The sequence below is a fragment of the Pan troglodytes genome, chromosome 6 (assembly GCF_028858775.2).
Source record: "Pan troglodytes isolate AG18354 chromosome 6, NHGRI_mPanTro3-v2.0_pri, whole genome shotgun sequence".
NCBI classification, from domain to species: Eukaryota; Metazoa; Chordata; class Mammalia; order Primates; family Hominidae; genus Pan; species Pan troglodytes.
The window spans coordinates 49,117,127-49,144,775 of record NC_072404.2 but is presented as its reverse complement, the minus strand read 5'-3'; the positions used below and the strand labels follow the sequence as shown (position 1 = coordinate 49,144,775).

Below are 27,649 nucleotides of genomic sequence, written 5' to 3'. Positions count from 1 at the left end.
ATTTTTATAGGTACATAGTAGACATATATATATATTCTTTTTTTTGAGATGGAGTCTCGCTCTGTCACCCAGGCTGGAGTGCAGCGGCGTGATCTCGGCTCACTGCAAGCCCTGCCTCCCGGGTTCATGCCATTCTCCTGTCTCAGCCTCCCGAGTAGCTGGGACTACAGGGGCCCACCACCACGCCCGGCTAATTTTTTGTATTTTTAGTAGAGACAGGGTTTCACTGTGTTAGCCAGATGGTCTCGATCTCCTGACCTCATGATCCGCCTGCCTTGGCCTCCCAAAGTGCTGGGATTACAGGCGTGAGCCACTGTGCCCGGCATAGTAGATATATATTTATGGGGTATGTAAGATTTTTTGATAGAGGCATACAGTATATAATAATCACATCAGGATAAATGGGGTATCCATCACCTCAAGCATTTATCATTTCTTTGCATTACAAACATTACAAGTCTTGCTCTGTTGCCCAGGCTGGAGTGCAGTGGTGCGATTATGGCTCACTGCGATCTGGGCTGAATCGATCCTCCCATGTCAGCCTCCTGAATAGCTGGAACTACAAGCACATGCCATCATGCTCAGCTAATTTTTGTAGTTTTTGTAGAGATGGGGTCTCTCCATGATGCCCAGGCTGGGTTCGATTATTTTTTTTTTTTAAATATATACACCTGGATAGACACTACTCAGTTTAAGATACAGCATATTTCCATCACTCCAGAAAGTTTCTTTTTCTATTCCCAAGCAATACTACCTCCTCCAGAGATAACCACTATTTTTGACTTCTGATACTGTATGCTAGCTTAACTTCTTTAAGTAGAACCATATAGCATGTTCTTTTTTTTTTTCTTTGAGATGGAGTCTTGCTTTGTCATCCAGGATAGAGTGTAGTGGTGCAGCCTTGGCTCACTGCAACGTCCGTCTCCAGGGTTCAGGTGATTCTTGTGCCTCAGCCTCCTGAGTAGCTGGGATTACAGGTGCTTGCCATGACACCTGGCTGATTTTTGTATTTTTGGTAGAGACTGGGTTTCACCATGTTGACCAGGGTGATCTTGAACTCCTGGGCTCAAGTTAATCTGCTTGCCTTGGCCTCCCAAAGTGCTGGGATTATAGATGTGAGCCACCTCACCCGGCCTAGTGTGTTCTGATTTATGCCTGACTTTTTTGTTTAATTGAAGGCTTGCTTTTTTTTTTTTTTTTTGAGAAGGAGTCTCACTCTGTTGCCCAGACTGGAGTGCAGTGGCATGATCTCGGCTCACTGCAACCTCTGCCTCCAAGGTTCAAGTGATTCTCGTGCCTCAGCCTCCCAAGTAGCTGGGATTGCAGGCATGCACCATGCCTGGCTGTTTTTTTTGTATTTTTGGTAGAGACGAGGTTTTGCCATGTTGGCCAGGCTTGTCTTGAACTCCTGGTCTCCAGCAATCTGCCCACCTCAGCCTCCCAAAGTGCTGAGATTACAGACGTGAGCCACCATGCTTGGACTAATTGAAGGCTTGTAATGTTCATTCAATTTTGTGTGTATCAGTGATGTGTTTTTACTGTGTATATTGTATTACATTTTATGAATATACCACAAAGTATTCACATTGCTATTGATCAACATTTGAGTTGTTTTTAGTTTTTGCCTTTTGTGAATAAAACTGAACTCTCTTCTGAATGCCTTTTGTTTGACATGCATATTGATTTCTCTTGGTATATACCTACAAGTGAAAAACTAACGGGTCACAGGGTAGATGTATATTTAGCTTTAGTAAGCTGCTGGTTTTCTGGAATGTTGCCAGATTATACTGTAGTAGCAGTGTTTGAGAGTTTTAATTATCTGCACCAACTCTTGATAATGCAAGTCTTTTTTTGTGTGAGACAGAGTCTTGCTCTGTTGCCCGGGCTGGAGTGCGGTGGCATGATCTGAGCTCACTGCAACCTCCGCATCCTGGGTTCAAGCAATTCTCCTGCCTTAGCCTCCCGAGTAGCTGGGTTCACAGGCACCCACCACCATGACCGGCTAATTTTTTTGTATTTTTAGTAGGGACGGGGTTTCACCATGTTGGCCAGGCTGGTTTTGAACTCCTAACCTCAATTGATCCACCCGCCTGGACCTCCCGAAGTCCTGGGATTACAGGTGTGAGTCACTGTGCCCGGCCAGTCTTTTAAATTTTAGCCATTTTGGTGAGTATGTAGTAGCAGCTCATTGTGATTTGAATTTGCAATTCCCTGATGAGTTAAGATGTGTTTTCTATGCTTAGTAGTCATTAAGATATCTATGTGAACTATAGGTTCCGGCCTTTCCTTTGTTTTTATTGGAGTGTTAGTCTTTTCCTCAGTGATTTAAAGGATTTCTTTGTATATTCTAAATACAAGTATTTGTGAGATGTATACATTGCTGATATTTTCTCCCAGCCTGTGGTTTGCCATTTTATTATCATAATGCTATCTTTTGATAAGTAGTTTTAAGTTTTATTTAAGTCAAATTAGTTAATTTATTTTCTTTATGGTTAATGTGTTTTATGTCCTCTTTAAGAAATCTTTGCTTACCCTTAGTTTTGAAGTTATTCTTCTAGAAGGTTTATAGTTGTGATTCTTGTGTTTTTTTTTTTTTTTTTTGAGATGGAGTTTCACTCTTGTTGCCCAGGCTGGAGTGCAGTGGCGTGATCTCGGCTCACTGTAACCTCTGCCTCCTGGGTTCAAGCGATTCTTCTGCCTCAGCCTCCCAAGTAGCTGGGATTACAGGCATGCGCCACCATGCCTGGCTAATTTTGTATTTTTAGCAGAGACAGGGTTTCTCCATGTTGGTCAGGCTGGTCTCAAACTCCTGACCTCAGGTGATCTGCCCATCTGAGCCTCCCAAAGTGCCGGAATTACAGGCATGAGCCACCACGCCCGGCCTATAGTTTTGATTCTTACTTTTAGGGTTACCTAAACTGAATGTTTTGCATTGTATTTTATTTTAAATCATGTTTCCTGGAGATTATCCTATATCAATACACTTGCTTTTATTGTGTCTATACCTGTGGATGTACCATAGTTTATTTAACCTTCTCTTGCTGGGCATTTAGTCTCTTTCCATTATTTTACTAATACTGTAACACTACAGGGAACATCCTTGCACCTATGTAATTTTCTACATGTGCAATTATTATTGTTATTATTATTATTTTTTTGAGATGGAATCTTGCTCTGTTGCCCAGGCTGGAGTGCAGTGGTGAGATCTTGGCTTCAGGCGTGAGCCACCACATCTGGCCCCACATGTACAATTATATCTGTAGGAAAAATCCCTAGAAGGAGGCATGGTGTCAACAGATTAGTTCATTTGTATTTTTGATAGGTATTTGTATTTTACAAGAGTGAACCATTTTATGCTCCTGTCATCAATGTTTGAGAATAAAAACCTGTTTTAAGTTAGAAATATCTATGCAAATAAACAAGTAGAGATGTGGCTCTTTCCAGCACACACACACACACACACACACACACACACACACACACACACACTCTCCCTCTCTCTGTCTCTCTCTCTCTCACTCTCTCTTAAAAATTCAACTGTATTTGCTATGGGTTAAAATACATGTTCCCTGGGCTGGATATGGTGGCTTATGCCTGCAATCCTAGCACTTTGGGTGACCAAGTCAGGAGGATTGCTTGAGCCCAGGAGTTTGAGACCAGTCTGGCCAAAATAGGAAAGCCCTGTCTCTAGTAAAAATTTAAAAAATTTGCCAGGTGGTGTGGCATGAACCTGTAGTCCCAGCTACTCAGGCAGCTGAGGTGGGAGGATTACTTGAGCCCAGGAGATAGAGGCTGCAGTGAGCCATGATCTTGCCACTGCATTCCAGCCTGGACAACTGAGTGAGACCTTGTCTTAAAACAAAAAACACCAAAAAGCTATATATATATATATAATTATATTATATAGAATATGTTATATACAAATATTACATATAATATAATAAAGTATATAATATATATAATATAAGACTATATAATGTATTCCACAAGAAAGGTGTCATGTATTGCTACATCTTCAGTGCCTAGGAAAGAACTTCACGCTTAATAAATATTATAGAAATTATGGGTTCTTACACATATAAAATATATTTCTTATTTTATGACTTAGGATAACATATTTCCTTGATTTTAATCTTAACCATTATAAGTATTAGTTCACTAACAAAAGAGGTTAAATAGTCTAGGTTAAGTAATGAAGTTTTTCTTAATTCATGCACCTTTCTAACATGACACTGCTTAAATATATCTGACCTTTGATTACAGTCAGAGTTAGAGTCAGAGTTAATAGTGGAATAACTTAACTGCTAGTTTTATTTATACTTTATTTTAATTGACTTTTTGTGTGTGTGTGTGACAGAGTCTCACTTTGTCGCCTAGTCCGGAGTGCAGTGGAGCGATCTCGGCTCACCGCAACCTCTGCCTCCTGGGTTCACGAGATTCTCCTGCCTCAACCTTCTGAGTAGCTGGGACTACAGGCGTGCACCACCATGCGTGGATAATTTTTGTATTTTTAGTAGAGATGGGATTTCACTATGTTGGCTAGGCTGGTCTCGAACTCCTGACCTCAGGTGATCAGCCTGCCTCGGCCTCCCAAAGTGCCGGGATTATAGGTGTGAGCCACTGCGCCCGGCTTAATTGGCTTTTAAAGGTAATTATTCTTGGGCCCGACATGGTGGCTCATGCCTGTAATCCTGGCACTTTGGAAGGTTGAGGCAGGAGGATTGCTTGAGCTCAGGAGTTCCAGACCAGCCTGGGCAACATGGCGAAACCCCATGACTACAAAAAATACAAAAAAATTAGCGGGGCATGGAGGTGCCTGCCTGTAGTCCCAGCTACTCTGGAGGCTAAGGTGGGAGGATTGCTTGAGCCCAGGAGATGGAGGTTGCAGTGAACCGAGATAGTGCTACTGCCTTCCAGCCTGGGCAACAGAGCAAGATCTTGTCTTTTTTTTTAAAAGTAATTATTCTTATATATAATACATATTTATTATAAAACTGAAACAATGTCAAAAATAATGGGGAAGAAAGTCACAAATTATCCTCATCTCATCAGTCAGAAGTTCCTAGTGTTAATAGTTGGTAAGCATCAATGTTGACATCTGTTTATGCTTATACGTTGGCATATTCATAGCATATGACAAACATAAATTATTTTATAAGGATGAGATAATAACATTTTTGCTAATTTGAAGCAAATAAGTATACAATTTAATTGAATTTAACAGAGGAACAATTAATTGAAGTGAAATAGAGGGTATTGCTCCAGTTTGGCTACTGTTTATTCTTTACAAAAGTAATCATTACTAAAAGATCCTGTGGAGGTTGAGAGGAGATTATGAAAACCCTTAAGATGTTGGAGTCACTTCATGCTTCTTTTTTTTTTTTTTTTTTTTTTTTTTTGAGACGGGGTCTCACCCTTTTGCCCAGGCTGGAGTGCAGTGGTGTGATCTCAGCTCACTGCAACCTCTGCCTCTCGGGTTCAAGCGATTTTCCTGTCTCAGCCTCCCGAGTAGCTGGGATTACAGGCCCCTGCCACTGCGCCTAATTTTTGTTTTAGTGGAGACGGGGGTTTCACCATCTTGACCAGGCTGGTCTCGAACTCCTGACCTTGTGATCCATCCACCCCGGCCTCCCAAAGTGCTGGGATTACAGGTGTGAGCCACCATGTCCTGCCTCATTTCATGCTTCTTTAACTATTACCTACATGTTCCATCGTGTATTGATTTCATGTTCTGAACAATGATTAGCATTCGAACATTCGTTCCTTCCATCTTCCCTCTCTTCACTTCCCAATTGCTGCTAATTAACTACTTGTACTTAGTCAAAGTTTACTTCACCTTTATATGTAAATACTTCTACTTAGTAAGTGCTGTCAGGTACTTTTACTTACTTTGCATAACCTAACTCTAGTCAAGTTCCATAACATGTAAATTCTATACTGCAGCAATAATTCCCCCAATTTGCAGTTGACTGAGATAAGGCATAGAAGTGGGATGAGGTTGAAGAGAATGTACCATAGGAGGCCAAGCCTTGCGGGGCTGAGTGCTGTCCTTATAGGGTTCAGGGGTCAGCCCTCTTCCCAAGACCCCAGCCAATTCCCTATGCTAGGCATCCTCCACCCAGCCAAGGGTGCGTCCCACTCCCACATGAAGGTACGTGGCAAATCCTGGCAGCACCTTTGGTCTTGGTTCTGGGCCTGAGACTTTCTTCCTTAAGGGTATTTTTGTTGACTTTTCCCAGTGTTAATTTATTATTTCATTGTATTTTCCCCCCTTAGAGATTTTTGGTAGCATAATTTAGATTCAGTCAACTGGCCTTTCTTCCCCTCAGTATTGTCTTGGTGAGGAAGGAGCGGTGAGGTGCTGTCCACACAGGCAGCACTTCAATCTTTTGCTTGGCTTTATCCTTTCAAGTCCATAACCTAAGTTTGTTCTCCTTTCTTCGGTTGTTAATAGGACCAATTTGTATGACCTAGGAAAAATAAAAAAAAAAACAACAAAGAAATAAATAGAGATGTTTTTGAGAAAAAAATGTGTTGGTAGAATTCTGCCTTAATGTGTTTGTTCACCACCAGAAAATTGAAGAGATTTTCAATATTCTATCTTTATGAATGAAATGATGTACTTAACATTTTATTTGTTAAAATTATGGTTCTATAGATCATATAAAGATTTCAAGATAAAAAAATCTTAAGATTTTTTGAGACAGGGTCTCATTCTGTTGCCCAGATTGGAGTACAGTGGCACAGTCACTGCAGCGTCGACCTCCTGAGCTGAAGTGATCCTCCCACCTCAGCCCCCCAGGTAGCTGGGGTATAGGCATGCACCATCATGCCTGGCTAATTTTTTGTTAGCCAGGAGTTTCACCATGTTACCAAGGCTGGTCTCTAACTCCTGGGCTCAAGCGATCTGCCTGCCTCAGCCTTCCAAAGTGCTGGGATTACAGGCATGCGCCACTGTGCCTGGCCCAAAAAACTCTGTTTTTTATTGTGATAAATGTTTGGGGTACCTTTCAAACAATGTAAGATATTTTGTGAAACAGAACAAATTTTACTAAGAATTTCCACATACAACTATTTCAGAAATGATAGTCATCCTGAAAGTACTACATTTTAAGAATTAATATTAATAACTTATCATTCTTTTTATTTTCTAATGACTCTCAGGAATATGGTATATAATAGGAATTTGGTTTATTAAAACTTATTTTATTTTTTGAAATAGTGTCTTGCTGTGTCACCCAGGCTGGAGTGCAGTGGTGCAGTCATGGCTCACTGCAGCCTCAAACTCCTGGGCTCAAAGGATCCTCCCACCTCAGCCTCCTAACTAGCTGGGACTATACGCACATGCCACCAGGCCTGGCTAATGTTTTTCAGTTTTTATAGAGACAGGGACCTATTATGTTGCCCAGAGTGGTCTTGAAACCCTGGGCTCAAGTGATCCCCACCTCAGCCTCCTAAAGTGCTGGGATTACAGGTGCGAGCCACCATGCAAGGCTAAAACTTATTAAAGCTAATGAATATTATAACTGTGGAAATATAACTTTGGAAATAATGAGGCCATTTTGATTTTTTATCAGCAATTGTGTAATATAGTGCAAAGAACATGGGGTTTGGAGTTACATAGCATTTGAATGCAGGCTCTGCCATTTATTATCTATGCAAATTTAGATAAGCTGTTTAGACAAACTACTGTGAACCTCCCTTTTTTCATCTGTGAAATGGGGATAACATAACTATTTCTAGTGGTTGTTGTGAAGATGGTACCTATTAACATCCCTAAATAAGAGTATGTGGTCAATAAATGGAATATTTGATTTAGTGTACTACTAATTGGAGGTTCAGTCCTGAAAGGTGACATCCCTTTTAGGTTGTCCAACCACCCTCACAGTGTTTCCAGTTACTCTCCAGCTCCTTATCCTCCTTTAGTTTTCTTCATAGTAGTCATCTTCATGCGTGAAATTATATTTCATTCTTATTAGTTACTTTCTTTATCTACCTTTAAGATGTAAGCTTTATGAAGGCACGGACTGGCTGTACTGTACCCCCCAAATCTAGAACAATGCCTGGAACATAATCGGCGTTCACATATTGTTTGATCGAATGTGTAAATATATTTACATTTTTTTTTTTTGAGGCGGAGCCTCGCTCTGTTGCCCAGGCTGGAGTGCAGTGGCTCCACCTGTGCTCACTGCAACCTCCGCCTCCCGGTGGCTGGACAGAGCCACCACGCACGGCTAATTTTTCTATTTTCAGTAGACAGAGGGTTTCGCCATGTTGGCCAGGCTGGTCTTGAACTCCTGACCTCAGGTGATCTGCCTGCCTCAGCCTCCAAAAGTGCTGGGATTACAGGCATGAGCCACTGCACCCGGCCTACATGTTTTAAAATAACTAGATTCTTAGTTAGTTCAGGGAACCTGCAAATAAATATAGAGAAAATAAGCATGTTTTTCTACCTTTACACAACTTACTTGTTGGTTGACTGAATTGACTGCTCAGTTTAGTTTAGTTAGTTCAACTAGAACTGGATTTATAGACTTAATCCCAGTGACTGACATTAACACTACGGATGTTTGTTATTGAAGCTCATATGATATTTCATTTGTTATTTCATAAAAGTTATATCACTAGGTGGTTCTACTTTGTTTTTCTTATATTTGACCCCCTAAATGGAAGGAAAGCCGAAAGAAGAGTTGTCTGTGAAATTTATATTGGAAAGCAAAATCTTCAAATTCCTCTAAAACCTCTTTTCTAAAACAGAGTGCTAGTGAAAGATTTCACACACACGTACACACATACACAATGAATCCTGGTTTTTCAAGAAATGTCTTTTGGGGGAAAGGGACTCCCCTATTTGAGATAAGTTTCTTTTTTCATAGAAAGTATTTCATTGTGGAAGGATTATGTCTTATTCTGAAATATCTAATGCTTGCTAAAAATTTACTTATTTATTTACTTATTTATTTTTTTGCAACAGTCTTGTTCTGTCACCCAGGCTGGAGTGCAGTGGTGTGATCTCTGCTCTCCGCAACCTCTGCCGCCTGGGTTCAAGCAATTCTCATGTCTCAGCCTCCTGAGTAGCTGGGATTACAGGTACTCACCACCATGCCCAGCTAATTTTTGTATTTTTTAGTAGAGGTGGGGTTTCACCATGTTGGCTGGACTGGTCTTGAACTCCTGACCTAAAGTGATCTACCTGCCTTGGCCTCCCAAGGTGCTGGGATTACAGGTGTCAGCCACCGCACCCAGCCAACAATTTATTTATTTTGTAAAAGATCATGCAATCTTCTGTAGTTTAAAATGTCAGGTTTTACCTCTGTTATATTCCTCTATCATTCAAATGCCTTTTAAATAAAATGTACCTTTTTTTACAGAAAAAAATTTATTTTTCAATAATTTAGCACATTCATGGTAATGATCCTTTAGTTTTTATGTGATCCAAATAAAATATTTGCTTTAAAGTTTGAAAAACAATAGTAATGAAAGAATATGTTGGCCGGGCGCGGTGGCTCACACCTGTAATCCCAGCACTTTGGGAGGCCAAGGTGGGGTGGGGGGGGCATCATCTGAGGTCGGGAGTTCGAGACCAGCCTGGCCAACATGGAGAAACCCCCATCTCTACTAAAAACAGAAAATTAGCTATGCGTGGTGGCAGTCACCTGTAATCCCAGCTACTCAGGAGGCTGAGGCAGGAGAACCACTTGAACCCGGGAGGCAGAGGTTGCAGTGAGCTGAGATCTCACCATTGCACTCCAGCCTGGGCAACAAGAGTGAAACTTCATCTCAAAAAAAAAAAAAAAAAAGAATCCTGGAAAGGATATGTCTTCAGTTTGAACTTGTCCATAAATTGCAAGAGAAAAGAACACTGGTAGAAGGATTAGGCAAGAGACGGTTTATTTTTGCCTGACTTAATGAAAGTATTGAAAATAACAGGCTGAGGCTGGGCACAGTGGCTCACGCCTGTAATCCTAGCACCTTGGGAGGCCGGGGCCGGCTGTTCACCTGAGGTCAGGAGTTCAAGACCAGCCTGGCCAACATGAGGAAACCTCGGCTCTGCTAAAATACAAAAATTAGCCGGGCATGATGGTGGATGCCTGTAATCCCAGCTATTCAGGAGGCTGAGACGGTAGAATTGCTTGAACCCAGGAGAGAGTGGTTGCAGTGAGCCGAGATCACGCCACTGCACTCCAGCCTGGGCGGCTGAGTGAGACTCTGTATCAAAAAAGAAAAAAAGAAAAAAAGAAAATAACTGTCTGCATTGTTTGTTTATGATCTGTAGCTTTGCATATTTTCCTTTATTTGTAATCTCATTGCTCCTTGATATTTTATTTTCGCCATCACAGTCTAAGAAGGAGAGATTGGACCTTGGTCTTGATCTACTGCCATCTTGTACATAGATCTTTGAAATTCTCTATTCATTTGGTAAATATAATGGACAGAGTTAATACCAGGTACTATGAATGCTCACCTGATTTTTGGTCCTTATGAAGGTGTAGATAGTTGTTAACTCCTTGTGTGTGCGTGTTGGGGGATGGTCGGTGGAGCTTTTTATTCCACCATCTTGCTCCACCACTCTCCTGGACAGAGTTGGATCAGGGTTAAATTTATGGTCATCTCATGAAATCTAAATTTCTTTAAATTTTATGATCCCATTGGAATTTATTTAAGAAAAGTATAATCGCATAGTTGTTTGTGAGAGAAAAATAGAGAGGAAGAGATGATTTGCATGTCTCAAGAGTCAATGGGATTTATATTTAGAATTTCCTTTCCCCTGACATTTTTGGGTTGTGGATTAAGGTCCTTTCTGGGACCAGATACAGATGAAATTTCAGCCTGTTCCTTGTTTTCAGTTCCTTATGGCTAAGAAGATTGGTTTAGCCAATCTTAGTAGTTTTTGGCCTTCTTTATACCATGAAGATTCCATAGTAAGAGCCATAGCAATGAAGCCAACCCAGGTCAGCTACAGCTGATTTATAGGTATATTTTGGTTACCTATAAATAGTGCTGTTGCTGGTCGAAGCAGAATAAATAAATGAGATCAGAGACATTATTTGAGGAAAATGCTTAAAAATTTTCTCATCTAAATAATTTTACATTGGAGTTACATAGGGTGAGGAATGAGGATGCTGGTGTATTCCTTTTTTTGGGGAGAGAAAGATTCAAGCCCTTTGTTTGGACTGGGAATGAGGATTCTCAATGGTCAGTAGTCCTTGTTACGGAAACAGTTATTTGTTGGCATCTTTCTAAAGAGTCTTGCAAATGTAATCACATTTGGAATACATAATTTTTTATTTTTTTTTTTACTTTTTTGTCTGAGACAGAGTCTCACTCTGTCACCCAGGCTGAAGGGCAGTGGTGCCATCTCGGCTCATTGCAACCTCCACCTCCCGGGTTCACGTGATTCTCTTGCTCTGGCCTCCTGAGTAGCTGGGACTACAGGCGCCCACTACCACACCCAGCTAATTTTCGTATTTTTAACAGAGATGGGGTTTCACCATCTTGGCCGGGCTGGTCTCAAACTCCTGACCTCCAGTGATTCACCCACCTTGGCCTCCTAACGTGCTGGGATTATAGGAATGAGCCACTGCGCCCAGCCTATTTTTATTTTTATGTTTTAGATGGAGTCTCTCTCTGTCGTCCAGGCTGGAGTGCAGTGGTGCGATCTTGGTTCACTGCAACCTCCGCCTCATGGGTTTAAGCGATTCTCCTCCCTCAGCCTCCCGAGTAGCTGAATTACAGGCATGTGCCACCACGCTTGGCAAATTTTTGTATTTTATTTTTTAATTTTTTAAGATAGAATACATTATTTTCATTGAGCATTCTATGTAACAATTATTTCTTGATGTTGATTCCCTTGATATTGTCAATATCATTTTGAGCTGTGTTCATTTTTGTTTCACGTTACAGAGGAATAAGATCATCATAGTTTATCTATATATGGCACTGGTACGCTGGAATCTGTAATACTGAGTTGGTTTATAAGCACCAGAAATCCCAGAGAAACATCAACAAACTGAAAACATTTCAAAGAAATGTTAAAAAAAAAAAAGAGAAAGCTTCTTTTTAAAAAGTAAACCAGGAGGAAAGACTAAAGTAAATGTTAATATAAATGGTTTGTTTCAATGTTGTAGGTTAAAAAGAAAATTTAAGACTGGGTGTGGTGGCTTATGCCTGTAATCCCAGCACTTTGGGAGGCTGAGGCTGGCGGATCACCTGAGGCCAGGAGTTCAAGACCAGCCTGGCCAACATGCATAAACCCCGTCTCTACAAAAATACAAAAATTAGCCGGGCATGATGGTGGATGCTTGTAATCCTGCTACTCGGGAGGCTGAGGTGGGAGAATCACTTGAACCCGGGAGGTGGAGGTTGTAGTGATAAGTATCATGAACAATATAGCAGGAGTATAGATTGGGATAATGGTTTTAAATTACTTTCAATTGGAGGATGCTTGTTCCTGGCTTCTCCACTTTCTGCAAACACTGAACCAGGGTTGGTGTCCCAGGCTTCTTACTGTCTACCTTGACATCTAGTCATGGTTCTATAACCTATGCCAACATCCACTCCACTTCTAAAATCTATGCACATACTCTCTTTCCCACCATCATAGGTAACAAACATCCTGGCCTTTTCTCTCCTCTGCCATGTAATCTGAAAACCTTGACTCTTACAGTTTTCTTCTTAAGTTCATGTCCTGTCATTACTTTGAGCAGCCATTGAAGACCTATTTAACATCTTTATTGAACAGTCATAGGAATCAGAAAATCTGGGTTTGAATTTTCGTTCTGTCATTTGGTGTAACGTTAGACAGATTCTCTAACTTCAGTTTTTCCATCTGTAAAATAGGGAAAATATGTTTTTAATTTTTTTTCTTTTTGAGACGGAGTCTTACTCTGTTGCCCAGGCTGGAGTGCAATGACGTGATCTTGGCTCACTACAACCTCCACCTCCTGGGTTCAAGTGATAATCCTGCCTCAGCCTCCTGAGTAGCTGGGATTACAGGAGTGTGCAACCATTTCCAGCTAATTTTTGTGGTTTTAGTAGAGACAGAGTTTCACCATGTTGGTCAGGCTGGTCTCGAACTCCTGACCTAGTGATCCACCTGCCTTGGCCTCCCAAAGTGCTGGGATTATAGGCATGAGCCACCACACCCGGCCTGGAAAATATGTTTTTTCACTGGTAATTGTAAAGTTGTAAAGTGATGGCTGTTAGTGGCTATGTAAATTAATGTGGCCATTATGGAAAGCAGTATGGAGGTTCTTCAAAAAATTAAAAGTAGAACAACTATATGATCCAGCAACCCCACCAATGGGCATATACTCAAGCGAAATGAAATCAGTAATGTGGAAGAGATATGTGCACTCCTATGTTCATTGCAGCATCAACTTCAGTGTCCATGAATGAATGAATAAATGGATAAAGAAACATGGTATATATACGTAATGGAATACTATTCAGCCTTAGAAAAAACAAGGAATTCTTGTCACGTGTTACAACATAAGCGAACCTGAAGGACATTATTCTAAGTGAAATAAGCCAGGCACAGAAGATGAACACCACATGACCTCACTTATATATGGAATCCGAAAATGTCTAACTCATAGATGTAGAGAGTAGAATGGTGGTTACCAGAGGCCTGGGGAGGAGGGCAGGTTAGGGAGATGTTGGTCAAAGGATATAAAAATTTAGCTAGGAGGAATAAGTTCAAGAGATCTATTGTACAACATAGTTAATATACTTAATGTACAGTTGACCCTTGAATAACATGAATTTGAACTGTGCGGGCCCACTTACGTGTGGAGTTTTTTCAATCATATGCAGCTTGAGGGATACATATATACTGAGGTTCAATTTGCATATATTTGTGTTCTGCAGGGCCAACTGTGGCTACGCGACTGTATTGTGTTCCTGAAAATCTCTATGACAGTAGATTTTTAAAGCGTTATCGTAATAAAATATAAGTATATGAAGTAATGCATTTGTTAATTAGCTTGGTGGAGCCATTCTACAATGTGCATATGTTTCAAAATATGTTGTACACAGTACATATATACAATAAAAGAAGAAATACATGGTTGTAAAGTGATGGTGCAGCACCCCCGAGGTATATGTGAAACCATGCTGTAATTTGTTTAGATTATTTATTTAGATGCCAGTTGTATGGTTATCTTTACTTACCGACATTCATTTGCTCAACCCACTCATATATCCACATTTTGTATTTTGTGTTATTTGTGAAGATTCTATTTTTGGTTTTATTCTCTAATTGCATCTTTTGTATCACAAATTTCTTGACCTTATTAGATCTTTTAATATTTTAAACACTTTCACTCATTTATTTAGTCATTGAACTCCTGGCTTCACTTTCCCTGCTACTGTTCATAATTAAGAAGCAATAGGATAGTGGATCTGTTCACTATGTCAGTTCTGAGCTTGAAGTATCCTTCATCTGGAGATAGTAAAACTCTAGGGAAATTTTAAAATGATATGTGGGATATTTCATTTGTTATTGACATTAGTGCTTGGGGTATGGATTAAACATCCTTAATGTATGGGACAGGCCCCTGAATCTGAATTTTTCTTGCAAAATGCCAATAGTGCTTCCATTGAGAGCACTACTAGGTGTGCAGGACTTCTATCCATCCTTTATGACATGGTTCTTAACTCTATTAGATTTGTTTTGCCATTTTTTCCCTCTGTGCTTCTGTATGTTTTTACTTATGCTGCTAATATATATCTGTTTGTCTTCCTCTTTAGAATATTAGTGGCTGAATTGAGAGAGAATCTTTGGAACATTCCTTTTGTATATCTAGAATATAACATAGACCTCCCATAGAGTTGGTGCTTATTATTTGCTGTATATGAATTTGGAATCTTTAATTGTTCTAGGAAAGATTCAGCTTCAGTTTGATAATCAGAAGCTGCTACATGGTAGCCATAGCTATGGCACTTGATTCCTTCTAGAGTTCTTTAAGCTACACGCTTAAAAGGAGAGCCTTTCTTATTAGGTAAAACCTTGTACTCAGATAATGTGAACTGGGAATTTCTGGGTTGTGAATATTTGGAAAAAATATGGTACAAATGTTTGGAAAAAATATTCAGCTTTGAGGTAGGGATTAAAAAGCTTTTGTTTTGTTTTGTTTTGTTTTGAGATGGTGTCTCACTCTGTTGCCCAGATTGGAGTGCAATGGAGTGATCTCGGCTTACTGCAACCTCTGCCTTCTGGGTTCAAGGGATTCTCATGCCTCAGCCTCCCGAGTAGCTGGGACTACAGGTGTGTGCCACCATGCCTGGCTAATTTTTGTATTTTCAGTTGGCCAGGCTGGTCTTGAACTCCTGACCTCAGGTGATCCACCCACCTTGGCCTCCCAAAGTGCTGGGATTACAGGTGTGAGCCACCATGCCTGGCCTATTTTTACTTTCTGAATTTTATTAAAGCAAGGAACCCCACCCCCACTTTTTTTTTCTATCTCAGTTACTTTTCAGAGTGTTGTGTTCATTTGGGTCATAATGCTTTGAAAAAGTTGTTATAATTGGAGAAGAAAAATGGCCAAAATGATTTCAGGGATATAAAGTAGACTTTCTCCAGTGAAAGTCTATAGGGACTGGAATTTTTGCCTTGGATAAGGCAAATAAATGATTTGATGTCTGTTTTAATCTATTTTTATGGGTAAGATGTAGAGCAGTTATTGTTATTATTCATAGAACAATGAATAAGAGAATATTAGCTCATATCAGAGAAGAGGTTTTAGTTACCTAATGAAGAGCTCTTTGACACTAGGGCAATGAATCTTCCAAAAGATAAAGAAATAGGTCCGGGTCACGCAGTTTCTATTAGCATGATGGAGTAGAAAGATCTTGGGCCTTCAGACAGTCCTGGCTTGGAACCTTAGTCCCAGTTAACATCTCTCAGCCTCATTATTTTTTCATTTGTAAAAGTGAGAATACTAACATGTATCCCAACATATGTACTAAGATTCAATGAGATGATGTGTAGACAAACACGGAGGAAACAATGCTAGCTCCTTTCTCCATTGTAGTGCTTGCCTGGCGTGTAATAAACACTCAGTAACTCTTCTCGGTCCTCTGGAGATACTTAAAGAGAGGTATGAGCATCTCTCCTGGATGACTTAGAAATTTACCTACCTAAAGGCAGGGAGTTAGACCAAATGTCTCTTTAAAAGTTTTTTACAGAATGAGTTCAGAGGATGCCTATTAAATGCAAGATTGTTTATATGCAGATCTTCGTGGATATAAATGTTGTTTTGTTTCAGAAGTTGGAGCCATTGACTTTTACATTTGTTCTTTCTACCCTCTGATCCATCAGTGCAGAAAACTGTAGCACAGAAACTGTAACTAAGAAACTTTTTCTTGAAGAGCAGCATGGAAAGATGTGAAATAATTTTTGAAATTATTTCTTAGTCTATTCCTTAAAATATCACAATTCCCCAACCTTCCATTTCATTTTCTCCCAGTCTTACTCTATTTAAACTCATGAGGACAGACAGGCTAGATGATATTTTGGGAATCTCACTGTGGGAGCTTAGTAAAAATGATTGAGATGGTTTTCAGTCAGTAGACAAGAAAATAGTGTGATCGAAGTATTAAGGCATTTTTGGAAATTTGTGGTTTTGTGTATTTTTCAATGTAGGCTGCCAATGAATTGATTCTTTCAATTATTTTCTGAAAAAAGTTTTGGTTTACATTGTTCAGATGGTAAAAGCATCTATGGCCATACCTCCCTGAACGTGCCCATCCTGCCTGATCTCTGAGTGGTAAAAGCATGTTTCTCTGTAGGTACATTAGATTGTTTGCAGTTCACTTGAGTTGCAAAGAACAAGCCATACCGGCTGGGTGCGGTGGCTCATGCCTGTAGTCTCAGCACTTTGGGAGGCCGAGGTGGGCGAATCATGAGGTCAGGAGATCGAGACCATCCTGGCTAACATGGTGAAACCCCCGTCTCTACTGAAAATACAAAAATAAAAATAAAAAAATAAAAAAAAAATTAGCCAAGCGTGGTAGTGGGCCCTTGTAGTCCCAGCTACTTGGGAGGCTGAGGCAGAAGAATGGTGTGAACCCTGGAGGTGGACCTTGCAGTGAGCCAAGATCGTGCCACTGCACTCCAGCCTGGGCGACAGAGCAAGACTCTCTCTCAAAAAAAAAAAAAAAAAAAAAGAACAAGCCATACCACATTAGGGCCTATGATTTCTTGACTGCAGTTGTAGAAATGACAAATTAACTCACACATTTAAAATTTTTGCTCTTTAGTGATTGTCTGAAAAGGAAAGATGAGGAATATTGATGTATAATAAAACAATATATGGAGAAAAGATGGTAGCAAAAAGAACAGAAGCTTTTGGATCAGAGTTCCTGAGTTCTAGTTGTATCATTTACTCTCTGTGACTTTGACAAGTTAAAGAACAAATATTTCTTTGTTTTGAGACAGAGTCTTGCCCTGTCATCAGGCTGAAGTGTAGTGGTGCCATCTCAGCTCACTGCAAACTCTGCCTCCTGTTTTCAGGCGATTCTGCTGCCTCAGCCTCCCCAGTAGCTGAGATCACAGGTGCGTGCCACCATATCTGGCTAATTTTTGTATTTTTAGAAGAGATGGGTTTCACCATGTTGGCCAGGCTGGTCTTGAACTCCTGACTTTAAGTGATCTGCCCACCTTGGCCTCCCAAAATGTTGGGATTACAGGCATGAGCCACGGTGCCCAGCCTAAATATTTCTCTCATGAATTGTAAAATAGTGATAATATTGGCACTTATAAAATTATCTTTTAGTGTTAAATCTGACAACATGTGTTAAAGCATTTTGAAAAACATGATGTTGGAAGCATACATGTTACAGATGTGAAAGAGATCTGAATACAGCTTATTAGTTTATTAAGTGCAAAATATTTAATCCGAACCTGATCATGAAGCCCTGAGGAAGGCATTCGAATCCAGAAAAGTGGTATAGGCAGCAGTTTTTGGATAAATTGATTTGGGGTCTCATCTTGACTTTGCTACTTAACGTCTCACAGTATTTATTTAAATTGACTCTTCCTTAGCTTCTCTTCTGTAACAAGGATTGGTTGCTTGTAAGCCTTGTGTAGAGTAAGTTGGATGCTAAAATTTGACTATATGATATTATGATTTATAAGTTCATACTTTTCATGTTTGGAAGGGCAGAACATTTTAGTATAGTATTACAAAGACATTAATAATATTAGGTAATCAGGCACTTACAAGGGATCTGGAGAATGACACAAATCACTTTGTTACATTTTCCCTTGAGTTGCCTGGCTAATATGGTGAGTCCACCTGCGATGAAGATCAGAGAGAGTTTTTGCTTTCTTCTTTCCCCCTTCCTGTCAGTCTTTCTTTTTTCTTCCTTTCTTCTGGGGTCTCAATTCGTCATTTTTTTTTCTTCTGGTTTGTGGTTTGTTGAGGTTTAGCTGGAGGTGTATGGGTGAAAGCTTCAAGTCTTTCAGGGTGTAATGAAGAAAAATGATCTTCCTGTTCTAGTCTGCAATGTAAAGACCTTTCTCTTGTTGGGATTGTTCACCACTTATAGCCTAAATTTAGTGCTTTGTAGTGTTAAGACTCTTTTCTCTGTCTTATTAGGGCTCTGTTTGTCAGTAATTAGTAGACACTGATCTCTAAACAACTCGTGTACTTTCCTGCTTGTTTACCTTTACTGATAAGAGGATTGAACTACAGGATCCTTTCAAGTTCTAAAATGGTGTGATTTAGACTGGAGGACTCCATAGTGTTACTGAGGTACATAAGTAATAGACTTTGTTATGCCTGTTTATAGATGAGGCAGTGGAAGGAGTGGAGTTCAGTGTTTTGAGTTAGTAAATGGAATTTCCTTCAAGTAGGGGAATGTTAGTTTGTGGAAATTTGTATGTGAACGTCTGTAAGCATATTTTTAGTATCAATTAGTGGTTCAAGTAGAGTGTGTGTTTGGAACAGAAGGTTCAGATGCTGTATAGTTGCAGAGTCTGTGCCCATGAAGTGTGAATGCAGTGACTGTGAGGACTCGTGTTCTGTGTGCACGGAAACCCTCATTTGATCTGAATATTCCATTCTTTGTTCTCCATGCTTGCAATTCCACTGAAGACAGTTTTCCTGCTAGTTAGGGCTACAAGTCATGAGAATAGTGGTTTTAACAATGAAAATACTACCTTCATATTAAGAAACTTAATTTCCTGTTGATTGTTTCCCCAAATTTATTTCATTTTTTACTCTCCCCAACTGATCAATAATCAAAGTCTCTGAATTCAAGTTTCTAAGTATCTCTTGAATCCATGGCCTCCACTTGTCCTTGATTGAGATTCTCATCTCGTCTCTCTGCCCTGCACTATTGCGAAGTCATTCTGACAGGTGTCCCATCATCACACCAAGTAGTTTATAAAAACTCTCATTTGTGCAGCCTTTTACCTTCATAAAGTGCTTTTATACACCTTTTCTTACTTAATTCTCATATCAAATGCTGAAGTAGATTTTATCATTACCCATATTTGACAACTGAGAAAAAAACTAAGAAAGGCCAAGAACTTCTCCAAAGGTTGTGTGGTTAGTAAATGCTAGAAAAATTTATATTTCGGAAAGTGGTTTATTAAAAAATTTGTGTGCCCCAGGATACAAAAAAAATTTCTGTAGATTACATTAGTATAACGAATGACTCAGTATGAAATAAAGATACAACATAGGGACACATACATTTAAGAATGATTTTTTATTTTAGAAATGAAGCCAACTACTTAAAAAAAGTTTTAACACTTTTGTTGTTTTATGAAGTAATTAGGTTGAGTAATGTAACAAGAGAAAAATGCTTGGCGACTTTTCAAATTCATGCTTCTTTATTGAACATATGCCCAAATTGATTTACAGCTTCAATGCACTTTTTAACAAAACAAGATTTTAGAAACTTAGAAAAACACATGATTTTTTTTCACGCTGTCCCTCTCTCCCCCCTCCTTCTTTTCTTCCTTCCCTCATTTCTTTCTTTTTTCTTTCCCTATTTCATTTGGCAAGCTCTGAATGTAGTGGGAAGAGCATAGAGAAATGAATAAAAATGTTAAAAATTCTTAAATTGTGTATGTAAGTAATCTTTTAAAATATTTAATTTTGTGATTTAAGAGATCGGGATGTAAAGGAAACAAACAAAAAAAAACCTTTGGCTGGGTGCAGTGACTCAGGCCTGTAATGCCAGCACTTTGGGATGTTGAGACAGGCAGATCACTTTAAGCCATGAGATCGAGACCAGGCCAACATGATGAAACCCCGTCTCTACTAAAAGTACAAAAATTAGCAGAGCATGATGGCATGTGCCTGTAATCCCAGATACTTGGGAGAATGAGGCAGGAGAATCGCTTGAACCTAGGAGGCGGAGGCTACAGTGAGCTGAGATCATGCCCCTGCACTGCAGCCTGGGCAACAGAGCAAAACTCTGCCTCAAAAAAAAAAAAAAAAAACCACACACACACACACACAAACAAAAAACAAAAACCTTCACAGGTAGTGGTGTGGTTTTTCCCCTTCATCTCTAGATTGCATAATCAAAAAAATAAAGAAAAACCACTAAACCATTTCTGCCATTTCAAAATTATCAATTTTTAAAGAAGGAATTTCAGGTTTTACTTTTTAACTTTTTAATTTTGAAATAGTTTTTTTTCTTTTTCTTTTCTTTTCTTTCCTTTCCTTTTTTTTTTTTTTTTGAGATGGAGTTTTGCTCTTGTTGCCAGGGCTGGAGTGCAACGGATTCAAATGATTCTCCTACCTCAGCCTCCTGAGTAGCTGGGATTACAGGTGCTTGCCACCATGCCTGGCTAATTTTGTATTTTTAGTAGAGAGGGAGTCTCTCCATGTTGGTCAGGCTGGTCTCAAACTCCTGACCTCAGGTGATCTGCCCGCCTCGGCCTCCCAAAGTGCTGGGATTACAGGTGTGAGCCACTGTGCCTGGCCTGAAATAGTTTTATACCTATCAAAAAAGTTGCACAAGTAGTAGAGTGCCTATACTCTTCACCCCATTTCCTTTAATGTTAACATTTTCAAGTACAGCTATGATCAAAACTAAGAAATTATCATCGATAATTTCTTTTAATAATCATTGATACAATTCTTTTATCTAAACTGCACCTTATTCAGATTTGAGTGGTTTTTCCACTAATGGTCAGCTTTTACTTTTAGTGAATTTTTGAATACATGAATGAATGGGGGATGACAGAGTATAAGAAAATAACCCACTGGGGGCTGGGCATGATGGCTCATGCCTATAATCCCAGCACTTTGGGAGGCCAAGGCGGGCACATCACGAGGTCAGGAGTCTGAGATCAACTTGGCCGATATGGTGAAACCCCATCTCTACTAAAAATAAAAAAATTAGCCAGGCATGGTGACATGCATTTGTAGTCCCAAGCTACTCGGGAGGCTGAGGCAGAAGAATCACTTGAAGCCAGGAGGTGGAGGTTGCAGAGAGCTGAGATCATGCCACTGCACTGCAGCCTGGGAGACAGAGCAAGACTCCATCTAAAAAAAACAAAAACAAACAAACAAACAAAAACAAAAAAAAAGGAAGAAAAGAAAAGAAAATAACACTGGGAATGGTGAAAATAGAGAAATACATGAATACATATGGGAAGTGAATAATCAGAAGACTTTTAGTATTTTTATTTAATACTTTGTCCTCACACTATAATTGTATGTCTTAAGTGTTAACTAGAGACTCTTCCCTTTCTTGTCTTTATTGATGACAGTCGTATCTGTTACTTTTACAGCAAAATTATCATAAATCTCTCTGACAAAAGGGTTACATTAATTCATGAAAAGAGCTAAATACATTTAAAACCGTTTCTAAGTGACCATGAACAAAATAAAAATTGTACTATCAATTTCTAGAGCTATAATTTAATAAAATAAAATATTACTTGATGTTTAAAAGTCTGTATATGAGTTTAAGTCCACTTCTAATAAATTATGGTGAGATTCTCAGGCATGCTGCATAACAAGGTTTGTGAATTACCCATTTTTTTCAATGTATTTTTACTAAAGATTTTGAGTAATGAATCCCTTTACCCATGATAGAGACAATACCACCCCATTCATCCCAGAGTTAAGGAGAAGGGAGACATTGTTTTGTACTGCCATAGCAGCAGGGCTCTGTGGAGTTCCAGATGTGGAAGGGGGTTGTACCTTGTAGATACACAGCCCCTTCTCTGATTTTGTCTTCTTGCACCTGGGAATACTTAGGCACTTTACAGTCACAGTGTCGTTCTCTGTGGGAATTTCTACTCACTAAGTGGTAATTTATTTTTGCTTCCTTATTTCTCTGGCGTTCTGACAACTTTTCAATGATAGGAATATATTCATAAGACATTTTCACAGTATGAGCGTAGCCACCTCAGAATTGTACTAAGGAGTGAATGGTACCCCTTCTTTAGTTATTGTTACCCTTGACTGAAATAAAACTTCATTGAAATAAAACAATAGCCTTGAATGAAAGAAAACTTCTAGAATTTTTACTAAATACATGATTTTAAGCAGGTCTTTAAAGATTTTTTTAAAACTTTATTTTTCCTGCTTCATTTAATTATCAGAATTATGGAGTTTAAAAATACAACAGCTTTATGGATATAATTCATATACTGTACAACTCACCCATTTACAGCGTACAATTCAGTGGCTTTTAGTATACTTCACAGGTTTTGCAACCTTACAACAGTCAATTTTAGAACATTTTCATCACCCCATAAAGAAACCTCTTACCTATTTGTGGTCATTCCCTATTCCTGCCTCCTCCCAGCCCCTGGCTAATCTACCTTCTGTCTCTATGGATTTGCCTGTTGTGGACAGTTCACGTAAATGGAATTATATAATATGCAGCCTTTTGTGACTGCCTTCTCTCACTTAGCATAATATTTGTTAAAGTGCTTCCATGTATTAGTAGAATAGTTTGTTTCTTTTTTGTTGCCTAAAATATCCCACCATATTGTATTAGTAGAATAGTTTCTTTTTTGTTGCCTAAAATATCCTACCATATAGCTAGTCCCCACGTTATCTGTTATCATTTGATGGACATTTGGGTTATTTCTACTCTTAGGCTATTATGAATAATGCTGCTATAAAAATTTGTGTCTAAGCTTTTTGTGAGGACACATGCTTTCATTTTCTTGTTTTTAATTTTTTTTTTTTTTTTCCCCTAGTTGGAGTCTTGCTCTGTCCCCTAGGTTGGAGTGCAGTGGTGCAATCTTGGCCCACTGCAACTTCTGCCTCCCAGGTTCAAGCCTCAGACTCGAGTAGTTGGGATTACAGGCGTGCACCACCGTGCCCGGCTAATTTTTGTATTTTTAGGGGAGATGGAGTTTCACCATGTTGGCCAGACTAGTCTCAAACTCCTGACCTCGTGATCCGCCCGCCTCAGGCTCCCAAAGTGCTGGGATTACAGGCATGAGCCAATGCGCCCAGCCCATGCTTTCATTTTCTTGGGTATATACCTAGTAGTGAAATTGCTGGGTCATATGGTAACTCTATATTTAACTTTTTGAGGAACTGCCAGACTGTTTATCACAGTGACTACCACATTTCACAGTCCCACCAATAGTACATGAAGGCTCCATTTCTTCACATCCTTCTTGACACTTGTTATTTCTCTTTTTTTATGATAGTCATCCTTGTGAGTGTGAAGTAGTATTTCACTGTGGTTTTAATTTACATTTCTCTGACAACTAATGATGTTGAATATCTTTTCATGTGCCCATTGGTCATTTGTATCTAGTTCTTTGGAGAAATGTGTCTTTAAAACCTCTGCCCATTTAACTTCAATTTTTACTTTTTTAATTTTTTATTTTATTTATTTATTTATTTATTTTTTTGAGACAGAGTCTTGCTCTGTTACCCAGGCTAGAGTGCAGTGGTGGAATCTCAGCTTACTGCAACATCCACCTCCTGGGTTCAAGCAATCCTTTTGCCTCAGTGTCCCTAGTAGCTGGGACCACAGGTGTGCACCACTATGTCTGGCTAATTTTTGTATTTATCGTAGAGATGTGGACTTGCTTTTTTGCCTAGGCTTGTTTCAAACTCCTGAGCTCAAGGAGTCCTCCGGCTTCAGCCTCCCAAAGTGCTGGGATCACAGGTATGAGCCACTGCGCCTGACCTACCCATTTTTAAAAAATGGGATTATTTGTCTTTTTATTGTTGAGTTGTAGACTCACTGTGGTTTTCATTTGCATTTCTCTGATGGCTAGTGATATTAAGCATCTTTACATGTGTTTAATGACCATTTGTATATTTTCTTTGGAGAAATGTCTATTGAGATCTTTTGCCCATATTTAAATTAGGTCATTTTTCTTGTTATTTTTGCACTGTAAGTGTTCTTTAAAAATTCTGGGCTGGGTGTGATCACTCATGCCTTTAATCCCAGCACTTTGGGAGGCCCAGGCCAGTGGATCGCTTGAGCCCAGGAGTTCAAGACCAGCCTGGGCAACGTGGGGAGACCCTGTCTCTACAAAAATACAAAAATTAGCTGGGCATGGTGGTGTGCGCCTGTGGTCCCAGCTACACGGGAGGCTGAGATAAGAGAATTGCATGAACCCGGGAGGTGGAGGTTGCAGTGAGCCGAGATTACACCATTGGATTTCAGCCTGGGTGATGGAGCAAGACCCTTTCTCAAAAAAAAAAAAAAAAAAAAAAAAAAAAGAAATTCTGTACAAATTTCTTATCAAGTACATGATTTACTAAACTTTCTCTTATTCTTTGGGTTGTCCTTTCACTTTCTTGGTGGTGTCCTTTGAAACACATATTTTTAATTTCAATTATGTCCAATTTATTTTTTCTTTTGTTGCTAGTGCTTTTGATGTCATATCAAAGAAATTATTGCCAAATCCAATATCGTAAAGATTTACTCCTATATTTTCTTTTGTTATATAGTTGTAGCTCTTAAGTTTAGATTTTTGGTCCATTTAGAGTCAATTTTTGTATGTACTGCAAGGAGGGGATCCAACTTTATTATTTTCACCATTTTTTGTAAAGACTCTTCCAATTGAATTGTGTTGGCATATTTGTCAAAAAGTAATTGGATGTAAATGTGAGAATTTTTATTGTTTATATGTCTGCCTTCCACCAGTACCATGCTGCCTTTATTACAGTAGCTTTGTAGTAAGTTTTGAAATCGGAATTTGTGAGTCCTCTAACTTTGTCTTTTTCTAGATTGGTTATTCTTTGTTTATGGTATTTCCATATGAATTTTTAGGATCAGATTTTATTTCTTCAAAAAAGGTATCTAGGATTTTGGTAGGTAGAATTGCCTTGAATATGCAGAGGAGTGTGGGAAGCATTGCCATATTAACAATATTAAGTCTTCTGCTCCATGACTGTGAGATGTCTTTTGGTTTATTTTTGTCTTAATTTCTTTCAACAATATTTTATTATTTTAAGAGTATAAGTTTGTACTTCTTTTGTTAAATTTATTTCTAAGTATTTTATTCTTTTTTATCCTATTATAAATTGAATTACTTTCTTTATTTCATTTTTTGTTTGTTTATTGCTAGTGTGTAGAATACAACTGATGTTTGTATATTGGCTTTTATCTTGCAATCTTGCTTAACTCGATTACTAGTTCTAAGAGTTTTTTAGTGGATTCCTTAGGACTTTTGATATATAAGACTGGGTCATCTGCAAATTGAGATAGTTTTAGTTCTTTCTTTGCAATCTAAATTCATTTTATTTCTTTTTGCACCCTAACTGCACTGGCTAAAACCTCCAGTGTAATGTTGAATTGAAGTGGTTAGAGTGGACATCCTTGTCTCATTCTTTTAAAAAATAATTAGTTAAATTTTTTTTCTTTTGTAAAATATATAGGCGGGGGTCTCACTATGTTGTGCAGTCTGGGCTCCAACTCCTGAGCTTAAGTGACCCTCCCTTCAATCTCCCAAAGTGTGGGATTATAGGAATGAGCCTTCGTGCCTGGCCTCTTGTCTTGTTCTTCATTTTAGGGGAAAACATTCAGTTCTTTACTTTTAAGTGTGATCTGGGTTATGATTTTTAATAGATGCCCTTTATTAGGTTGAGAAGTTTCATTTTTTTAGCTTTTTAAAAATCGATACATAATAGGTGTACATGTTTTCAGGGTTCATGTGATCATTCCATACATTAATATAATCAGATCAGGGCTGTTGATATACCCATCATCACCTTAAATATTTACCATTTCTCTGTTCTAGGAACATTCAAATTATTCCCTGCTAACTATTTTGAAATGTACAGCCTTTTGATGTTAGCTATAGTCACCGTACTGATCTACTGAACAACAATTCTTATTTCTTCCATCTAAGTGTATGTTTGTACCCACTAATCAACCTCTCTTCATCTCTCCTCCCCCTACCCTTCCCAGCCTCTGGTAACCAGCAGTCTGCTCTCTATCTTCATGAGATCTACTTTGTTAGCTTCCACATCTGAGTCAGAATATGTGATATTTGTCTTTCTGTGCTTGGCTTCTTTCACTTAACATAATGTCGTCCAGTGACATCCATATTGTTGCAAATGACAGGAATTTATTCTTTGCCCAGCTAATTTTTTATGGCTGAATAATATTCCTCTCTCTCTGTCTCTGTCTCTGTCTCTCTCTCTCTCTCTCTATATATATGTTTCAAAAACAACTGCAATGTGACATATATATATATATATACACACACATACATGCAGGGTCTCAGTCTTTTGCCTAGATTGGCAAAAGTCTTTTGCCTAGATTGGCAGTGGCATGATCGTAGCTCATTCCAGCCTGGAACTCCTGCACTCAAGTGATCTTTGCACCTCAGACTCCCAAGTAGCTGGTACTAGGGGTGTGTGTCACCATGCCCAGCTAATTTTTGTATTTTTTGGTAGAGACAGGGTCTTACTCTGTCACCCAGGCTGTTCTTGAACTCGTGGCCTCAAGTGATCCTCCTGCTTGGCCTCCAAAGTGTTGGGATTTATAGGCATGAGCCACTGTGCGTGAACACATTTTCTTTATCCATTCATCCATTGATGGACACTTGGGTTTATTCCATATTTCCGCTGTTGTCAATAGTGCTGCAATAACCATGGGAGTGCACATATCTCTTCATGATTGATTTTCTTCTTTCTTGGATATCTACCCAGCTGCGGAATTGCTGGATCATATGGTAGTATTATTATTATTTTTTTTTTTGAGGTGGAGTCTTGCTCTGTTACCCATGCTGGAGTGCAGTGGCACGATCTCAGCTCACTGCAGCCTCCGCCTCCCGGGTTCAAGCAGTTCTCCTGCCTCAGTCTCCTGAGTAGCCGGGATTACATATATGTGCCACCACACCTGGCTAATTTTTGTATTTTCAGTAGAGATGGGGTTTCACCATGTTGGCCAGGCTGGTCTTGAACTCCTGACTTCAGGTGATCTACTCGCCTTGGCCTCCCAAAGTGCTGAGATTACAGGTGTGAGCCACCATGCCCAGCCTTTAGTGTAACTTTTATTGAAAAAAAATTCCACGTATAAGTGGATCCATGCAGTTCAGAACTTTGTTGTTAAAGGGTCAATGTAACTTTGAACTTGTCTTTCACTTTTAAGACATTAAATAATTTTAAATTCTAATGACAAATTTAATTTTAAGTGTATTGATTTAAGGCATTACATTACAACTTTTGACAATAATAATAGT

General features: G+C 39.1%; 1 protein-coding gene and 1 long non-coding RNA gene across 13 annotated transcripts in view; one reads left to right on the top strand and one right to left on the bottom strand.

Moving 5' to 3' along the window:
* SUGCT (succinyl-CoA:glutarate-CoA transferase) overlaps positions 1–27,649 on the top strand; it is a 769,414-nt gene that overhangs the window by 105,043 nt on the left and 636,722 nt on the right. The gene's annotated exons all lie outside the window — the stretch shown is intronic.
* Positions 5,400–27,649, bottom strand: part of LOC107975775 (uncharacterized) — a 46,286-nt gene continuing 24,036 nt past the window's right edge. Inside the window, exon 3 of the long non-coding RNA XR_001719212.3 lies at positions 5,400–6,470. This is a non-coding gene — a long non-coding RNA (uncharacterized LOC107975775). The remainder of the gene's footprint in view (positions 6,471–27,649) is intronic.